Source organism: Gymnodraco acuticeps, unplaced genomic scaffold (assembly GCF_902827175.1).
Source record: "Gymnodraco acuticeps unplaced genomic scaffold, fGymAcu1.1, whole genome shotgun sequence".
NCBI lineage: Eukaryota > Metazoa > Chordata > Actinopteri > Perciformes > Bathydraconidae > Gymnodraco > Gymnodraco acuticeps.
The window spans coordinates 1,299,324-1,308,490 of record NW_022990583.1 but is presented as its reverse complement, the minus strand read 5'-3'; the positions used below and the strand labels follow the sequence as shown (position 1 = coordinate 1,308,490).

General features: G+C 40.0%; 1 long non-coding RNA gene across 1 annotated transcript; it reads left to right on the top strand.

Annotated features, from left to right (window-relative positions):
* Positions 1–2,855: 2,855 nt before the first annotated feature.
* Positions 2,856–6,736, top strand: LOC117554064. Its single transcript, XR_004570213.1, has 5 exons — positions 2,856–3,929; positions 4,469–4,573; positions 4,730–4,886; positions 5,056–5,136; positions 5,999–6,736. It is a non-coding gene; the product is annotated as an uncharacterized LOC117554064 (long non-coding RNA).
* The last annotated feature ends 2,431 nt before the right edge of the window (positions 6,737–9,167 follow it).

Genomic DNA, 9,167 nt, shown 5'->3' with positions numbered 1-9,167 from the left:
GGTTGAATTCATTCTTCTCCCTAACATTAACAATAACACTAACCACTTTTACCACAGTGAAAAGAGGTCAGCAGTACTGCTCATCTTCACCTCCCCTCTCAGCATTATCAGAATGGTGAAGATCTCACAATTTGTATCTCTGAAGAGTGAGGTTATTTTTTTTTATTAAGGAGGTCAAGCAATTTACTATTCAAGAAGCGATTCTATGGTTCCAATTACCTTTACATTATTTGTGATTACTAAGCCATGATTGTTGCTGAAGGAGTTTGGTCACATCAAACCCAAGGCAAACCTTCTGTTATGACAGGCTCTCGATTGAGTACAAATCCAAGTAAAATGGATATAGTCTCTGACTGTGTGTAAGTCATTTGATTTTCTGGACAACTGTTTGTCCGATCTGCTACACATTAAGTGGGTGTACAGTATTAGTCAGAGGAACCAAGGAAGAACTGGGTTGAGTGTTAAGTTGTTGGCATGAGTTGCTCTCTAGAAAGCGGCCATGCAATCCATAGGCAAGTTTTGAAAAGGTGCTGCATATTCAAAGGTTTTGAATGGACAATAGTCTTGAATTGAGAGCCAGAAATGGAAATTCTCTAGTACTAGCCTACTATTTTCTTCAAAATCCTGTGCTGTGTTTGTTAAGATTAGATGATATATGTTGTTATCATCATGTACAAATGTGTTATTGTAAGGTAATGCTGCTGCATGAGCAATATGAGCCTAGGACAGGGGACAAAAGAAAAATGCAAGAATTAGAAAATCAATTATACTCGAACAGAACAAATTACAATGCAAAAGGGTTAAGAGATGATCCATCTACATCCTTGTAGCTGCAAGAGAAAAAGGCTTCCCCCTGCAAGTGTGCCTCATATTTTATCGACTGTAACCGTCACACAAAACTGATCAACTTTTATTTTAGCTGCGCTGGCTGAAAGCTTCAAGGCAAAAAAAAGTCAATAGGCCACTGCAGATTGACCTATACACATTACCTGCTGCAGACCAAGCCCTTTCATAACATAAGATGACAAAAAGCACAATGTACTCTAAAAAAATGCTGGGTTATTTCTATAAACACATTGCTGGGTTGATTTGTCTGGGTCATAATTATGGGTTATTTGGGTACTGTAAACACACTGGTGGGTTGTTCATGCTGGGTCAAAGGGGTTATTAGGGCTTCAATTGCAGTTGAACACCTGCCTGGGTTATTTTTAACCCAGAGGTTGCTTTATTTATTTTCCCACTTCTGAATCATTCTGGAACCATCTTTTTGTCATTTCTCACAACACAAGGTATGTAACCTATATTTTACCTATATTTATATAATTATACAATTCTGTAACTTGTTGAATCACTAGTAACTAAGTGATTTTGAAAAACCACTACAACCACAACAGTGATTTTGCAAAACCACTAATCAGCCAGTGATTTCACAGAATCACCAGTGTTCTTGCACACTGTGTAAGACCGAACATTACAAGCTTCTGAAAGAAAATGGGTTGTTTTAAACTCAAACATTTAAAAAAGTTAATTCACCGCTAATTTTCTGATGACTATGAACTGATTTTTAATATTGTGTATACAGTGTTCAACCACTTAGGGTTCATATTGGTAATAGTACTCAAACATTTTTACTGAATCTGTCTGACGCTGGTCTGACGTCATCACGTATGTGCTCCGCCCCCGACGTGTCTAGACGTTCTATCGCCCATGCCTTCACCAGAGTCCGCCATTACCCCTCGCCTCTGTTGAAGTCGCTCAGACTTTTAAGAATACTTTGCCCACCGTGCTGGAATCGTGATCCTTTTTTTTGGCCGCACTACTCTGGTGAGTTACGGCTTGCCTTTGCACAGTATTTAAATGATGTGTTATTCATTTCTGCATCTAATGCACTTTGTGTCGCATGGTGTGTTAGTTTGATTTAGTGTTGTCACGATACCAACATTTTGGTTTCGATACCGATACCAAGTCAAGAATTGCGATTCCGATTCTTTTTCGATACTTTTCTTAAAAAATGGGAAACAATCTTAAATGTAATTATTGTGCTTTATTTCACACCAGAACCATAACCATAACACAAACTTTTAAACAATGAAAACAATAAACAAAATAAATGATAAGAATTCGTATTAAATCAAATTCAGCATCATCTCAAACAACTTTTTTATTTTATAAAATATAATTGTTTTAATATTTTATTAACATGTAATAGTACAGTAATATAAATAATTATTAACAAAATATATATTGCAGATGTTAGCCACATTGGTAAGTTAGCTAAAAAGATAGCCATATTAGACAGTTATCATTGCCATTAATTGCCTCGTTTGTCACAAAATAAATTACACTGGTTTGACTTAGATTTGAGGGCATGGGCTTGAGCATGATGTAATTATGTTATCTATCACATTCGCTAACCTGTCTGGATGCCGGTTGGCGAGGTGCTTAGCCAAGTTTGATGTGTTGGCTCCCTTGGTTTGCAGGGATCTAAAACATGTCTTACAGACAGGCCTCGTGGTGTAGGCTTGCCCTCACTGTCAGAGATATAGCTCAAATACTTCCAAATTTCGCTTCTGGTGTCTTTTTTGTCAACAAGCCGAGGCGCAGCGGCAGTTGCACTCCCACTTGCAGCCATGCTTCTCGTTTTCTCACATGCTCTGGCAGCTAGCGCGTGGCCGAGTGCACGAGAGAGGTGAGGGACTTAGAGCGTGCTTGAGAGGGGCGGGACTGCAGGCACGGCTGCAGTGCAGGGAGTGGAAGCAGAGCGCTGAACACACACGGCTCTTTATTAAAACGGCGCTTTCTCACCGGAGTACTTTTCCCCGTCATTCTTAAAGTACCGATACTAATGAAACGGAGGAATCGTACCGTTTGTAACGGCAGGGTATCGCGGTACCTTTCAAGTATCGGTACACCGTGCAACACTAGTTTGATTTGAGCTCTTGTTAGCTAGCCTACATTTAATATCTCCCTCACTTGAGAAATGATTTAACTTACGTGTAAGACAGTATTTTTATATTGTTTTAAGTTATATCTCAAAGTGGAACGTTTGTGATGCAAAAGTTTTCTGGAAAAGTCGAACCTAAAATGGCGTTAGGAGGCGCGTTTTCTTTCTTCTTTTTTTACCGCATTTCTGGGCATGTTTTATTAATTTAGAGGCATAGAGGATTAATTTGATCCACTACAATGTACCATAACCGTGCGTTCTGCATGTTTGTAAAAGCAAGCTAACTTGAAACACTAGACTATTAATTTTACAAGGTAATTTATACCCCCCAGCGTTTTCAAATACATGTAACTCAGCAAAGGTAATGATCGTGCAGTGATGATACTAATACTTATAGAATCTGTGGAATCTCAGCTTTAATCTGATATCTTGTATGCGCAGTTACGATAAGTAGCCTATAATAAAGTATTTCTACCGTGAGTTCTGTGCGCTAATTTAGACTAATTTAATAGTGAGACTTGTGTTTTGTTTCGGTAAAAATGGTTCGTATCTTCAGTTAGCTGAGTTTCGTTAACTGGGTATGACACATTAATAGGTTTTTAAATGTTAAGAAGCCCCTGAGACAACGTTTCGTGAACAAGAAGCCCTCGGTACCGGGGGCTGCCGGATTTAACAGATTAATAGTCTAGTGTTTCAAGTTAGCTTGCTTTTAAAAACATGCAGAACGCACGGTTATGGTACAACGTTAGTGGATTAAAATGAACGTAAATCCTCGTTGTATTAATTTATATGCCTCTAAGTTAATAAAACATGCACAGACATGCATGCTGTAACAAAAAAGAAGAAAAGCGCGCCGCCTACCGCCATTTTAGGTTCGAAAATAGTGTTTCTCATTTTGTGAAAACTTTGCAACCCAGCTAACCTTTAATGTTTTTTCTCTTAAGGAAACTGACGCAACTGGCAGATATATGGCTTCTTCAATCTGGTAAGCCTCACAGTGGAGAAACTGTGAAGCGCTGGGGGGGGGGGGGGGCGAGTGGAGCCTCGCAGCGGCGCAACTGTGGCATCCTTACGGCCCCTACACACACGGCAGCGGGCTTGTCTGAAGCTCGACCAACAACCAATTACATGAATATCCCGCCCCGGACACACAAGCACGCGGTTTGATTGGCTAGAGCTTGTACTGGCATATGATTTGATTGTCACAATGCAGTTTGGCAAAGCGTGAAGTCACTCCATTCAAAGTGAATGGAGTGAAGTTACGGCCCCTACACATGGCGGCGTGTGTTGACGCTTAGCCGAACTGCATTGTGGGAGCAAAGCGTAGCTTTCATGTGATTGGTTGTTGGTCTAGCTTCAGACATGCCCGCAGGCAAGCGTCAACGCACGTCGCCGTTTGTAGGGTGCCTGTGAATATTGTTACGTTTTCCAATGGCTTGGAGATGCAAACTTTGTGCTGCTGTCTTTGATACAAGGGCAGAGTTACTTGAACATTATAACATTATTATTCCCTTGATTTAAAAGTTAATGCAGACTACCTTTGCCCTGCGGCGCAATGAGATCATCAATGATGAGCTACCTGTTGGAGAGATCCTGGAACGCTGGCCTGCCTTGAAAATGGAGTCACAGGTGAAAATATTTTATTTATTACAACTATATAATTATTTTGTGTCCCATTGACATGTTTACTCAGATTTAGCATGTTATGTTTCTGTTTATCTCTGCTGCCTTCAGTCCACATATACATTGTACTGTGAATTAAATAGTCATTTTATATTTTGGCAGAGTTTCACAGGATAACGAACCTCAACCTGAAGAACCACTTCTATGCGGAGTTGGATAGACATGTCCTCCATCTTCAGAGCCTGTTCAGGAAGAAGGCGGCAAGCAAGGAAAGGAAACTGAACTTCTGGATCAGCTATTCGCCTCCTATGACCTCCAGGTGAGTCGGTTATGCCTCTTGGTGTTTTATTCTCATACTAGAGTGGATTATCTTTGTCAAAATGTTAATCTCTTCAGTCATGGAAGAGCCCTTTCTTGTGATATCAATTGTTGTGTGGTTATACTGTTTAGCATCCAAAGTAAAACAAACATATGTTCTCACACTCAAGGAGCAAGGTGACGTCCATGTCCTCCGTGCTCTGCCTGAATATCTGCATGAAGATGACTCCACGTTTCTGAGGCTGTGGCATGTAAGTCAGCATAATAACTGTTTTGAATGTATGTGACAGATCATCCACAAATATAGTTTATCTTGTTACATTGTTTCAGGAGCTCTATCGCAGGTAGACAATTATTTGAATTTTTATAGTGAAAAAATTATAATAAATGATAGATTTAGTTTGAAAAAGTATGAACTGTCCTGGTGTCATCAAAGCTTGATTCTGTCACTCAGGTGTTGTTAATCAAACATTATCTCTTGTTTTGCTCACATCCCATTCAGGTTCTAGTTCCAAGATTTGAATATTGCCATAAGAATTGTAATTATTGTAAGGTACACAATGGACATGTTGAACATAATCTCCCTTTACTTCAACACTTCAGAAGTGTTGAATATGATTTCTACTTAAGGATTTATTTGAAATTAAGCGTATATAAAATGGGCTCAGGTGATTTAATAAAATACACAATCAAGAGAGGGCTTTCTTTCCTGCAGCATCAGTGTTCAATACAAAATAATCTCTAGTGTTCCCCATATATTTTTGTATGTGTAGTAGGGAGAGATTATACTGTAAATATATATTCAGTTGCCAGTTTATTAGGTACAACTATCTAATAGTAACAGTTTAATACAGTGATAAAATAAATCCTACCCTTATGAAGGTTATACATGTTTTTTTGTTGAAAGCATTTATGTCAACTGATTGGTTATTTTGGAGACGACGTTTCTAGTGCTGTAACATTATGTTGTGCAATGCTAATAGGCGTTTCCTTAAACCCACATTATGCACAAAACATACGGTTATTTGATGTGATATGTCACTGATGTATTTTTCAGAAAACACATTTCTGAGATAGGCAATTTGGGTAACGTTTATCTGTTCTTGTCATCAGGTGGAGCAGTCTGATGATCCAGACACAGAGGGCATCGCGGTCGGACTTCTCATGATCAGTGCCAGGTCAACAGACACCACGCTCTTCTGCCCAGAGAGGATCGCTGTTGTCATTGAGGGTAACAGAGTTATGGAACTCCCCACACTGGCTGACGCATTCATCCTGCTTTTTGCACTGACCTTTGCCCTGCATCTGAGCTACACAAAAGACTTGGCCAACACTTTCGACTTCACCCAGAAAGTGTTGATGAGGGGAACTTGAAGCCCAGGGTGTTGAGCCTGAAAAAGCTTTTGGCAGTTTAATCCAACCAACAAAGTTGCACTTTAACAATCACACACACACACACACACACTGTTCTCCTCTGTTTACATCCTGCTGCTTTACATCTGTGTTCTGTTGTGTTCATTGACAGATTTGTTACTGTTCAGCTTCAAGTTGAAGGACTGTTCGTAGATGTTTTATACTTTTATATGTATTGGGTCTTTATGGTCCATGTGTTAAATTAATACGCAGAACTGTTCCTGAAAATTGTGTTCACTCATAAGTGATGGTTAAAATACACACAGATATTTCTCAAGGCCCTAGCACTGTTTTTAAGGTGTTTTTATTTATTTAAGAGTTAAATATATTGAATTTGTATTGTGCTAAAATGCATTGTTCTTTTATAGTGGAAATGGAATGTTGGCGATTTGCCAAAGCTGTTCAAATTATCAATAAATGCATTTTTATATATATATACGGTGTGTTTGGAGATAATTCATTACACTATTATACATTATTATTATATTCTATTTAGCCCAACAATATAGTTAATTTCAATCACTAGCTTGGGTCAAATAAACAACCCCGCACATGGGTTAAAATGATCCAGCCCAGCATATGGGTTAAGACAACCCAGCGTGTGTTCTGTCCTATAGTGACTCAGCAGCTGGGTTATGATTGGGTTATTTTTTAACCCAGTAGTTTTAAGAGTGGTGCAAATAACCACTTGGGTGGCAAAAATCAAGGAATACTGGTGCTGTGACGGTATGATATGCTGCAGCCCATCTCAAGTCTAAAAACCCAATTCAAGGCTCCTATATTTTTTTTTATGGAACACTTTTCCTTCTGATTCTTGGGGTACATCAAACGTCTAAACCACGACGCTATCATATCATTTGTAATGGAGCATGATTTATTTACTAGCCTATTGTAAAACAGATTACAGACCAAAATGACCTCACTTCTCAAATATGTCCTTAATGGGAAAGGCTCAGACTGGTTCTCACAGGGATAGAAGAGCACACAGGCATGAAAAACACACACAATTAGTCCCAAATACACCTCTGCCAACAGATGGGCTTATGGCTTTGTTGAGGTGGAGTTTGCCTTACTGCCCGTCCCATTTTCAGAAAATCCACTTTAATTAACATATCAGGGCTCCAAACGAGGCTAAACCTCTTCTCTGCAAACTGTAATCTGCCCAGTTTGAACTGACCAACCATAGAGACAACATGATAAGGCTTGCCAACCGAAACACAGGGATAATCCAGTTATACCTGCTTAAACAGCGGACAGCTAAAAGCACTGATCTGACAGGCTCTCTCTCTGAAGTGCCATTGATTGCGATTTGATCTCAGCAAAGTGTTTTGATTTACATGTGACTCGATCTGACAGGATTCTCTAAGTCATTTTAGCCGCATTATCTGGCATATGTTGCACTTCAAAAATAAGATTAAATGTATGCAGTGCTAGCGGGCTGCAGAACATATGCCTTTTTTTTTAATTCTTCTCCAGTGCCTTCTTTGAATTTATTCCCACCCATACAACTTCCTCCCACCGTGTCACTCTGACCTAATCATCCAGCCCCTCTAGTACCCCTCTAACACTTCATCCTTCATAAAATATATTTTCTTTCCTTTACTCCCACAACACTCGACAACTCCCTCCACCTTCTGAGCATGTATTTTGATCTGAAGGTGTCACATGAGCAATATCAGTGTGACTGTGCTTCCCTCCACCTGCAAACTCACAACCCCCAGAGGAACGCTAGGGAAAGTTGAACGGGCCAACAGATTGAGGCTATTGTGTGAGGGAGGGTGAGTGTGGCAGCAGTGTGGTTCTCAGTGTGTTTGTGCACGTGTATATGAAGTCTACAAGTGTGTATTGTGTATATGTGGATTTGAGCCTTTGTGTTTGGGGTGGAGGGGGGGCACTCAGCGGTTTAACACAAGATGTTTGAAATCTGTTGGCCTGACAGCGTGTCACCAGACTGCTTTGGTTAATAGAGTCTCCTGGAATGTCCTCTCCTGCAGTTTTAATGAACCCCAAGCCAAAAGGCCTAATGAAGCGTGCTCCGTTTGCCAAAACAGTCCCTTGGCTTGACCTCCCCTGACCCACACCACTCCCACGCCACTTTAGGGTGGGTCTCCATGGTGACCAGCCTAAAGAGTCTACTGGACCCAAGTTGTCAAAGGGACAAAGGCGGGAGCAAAGCAAGAGAAAATAAGCAGTTAAGACAAAGAGCGTTGGCACATGTGCCTGCATACGTTTAAAGATGAAGTTGGTTTCACCAGTTTAATATCTTAAATGTTGCATACAGTATGTCCGCATCTCTTGTTATCAGGACAAAAAAGGCCAGTTAGCAAAAAGCTGCTGTTTTCTGGCCAAGAAAACATTTTTTTTAACAAGCAATTCCACCCTTGTCAGCATCCAAAAAGATTCATGATACACACAAACACACACACACTAGTTGGCGCTCATTGCAGTTTAACTATTCTTTGTTCCAAGAGCCTCATTATTTAATAAGTTAGGACTGTAACACAGGCAGTGTGTATTCGAGAGGGATGCGTGTGTGTGCGTGTGCGTGTGCGTGTGTGTGTGTGGGTGGGTGTGTGTGTGTGTGTGTGTGTCTGCATGTGTGTTAAGTATGAGTTAAGGACTAATAAAGTGTAAGGCACCTAATTAAACAGTCTTTGTTTATTCTCTATAGCAGTTGTATAAACTCAGCAGGCACAATACAGGTCGCTATGCTCTCATTTGAATAACTACAGACAAAGCAGGGAGAAAGAAGGGGGCAATCAACTTCAAAATAAATTCATGCTTAATTGCAAATGTGCGTAAAAACTAGCAAAGACAAAGGAGAATGTTCTGATTAAAGATGCATTGAACCTTGTTTGCAATCATGCAC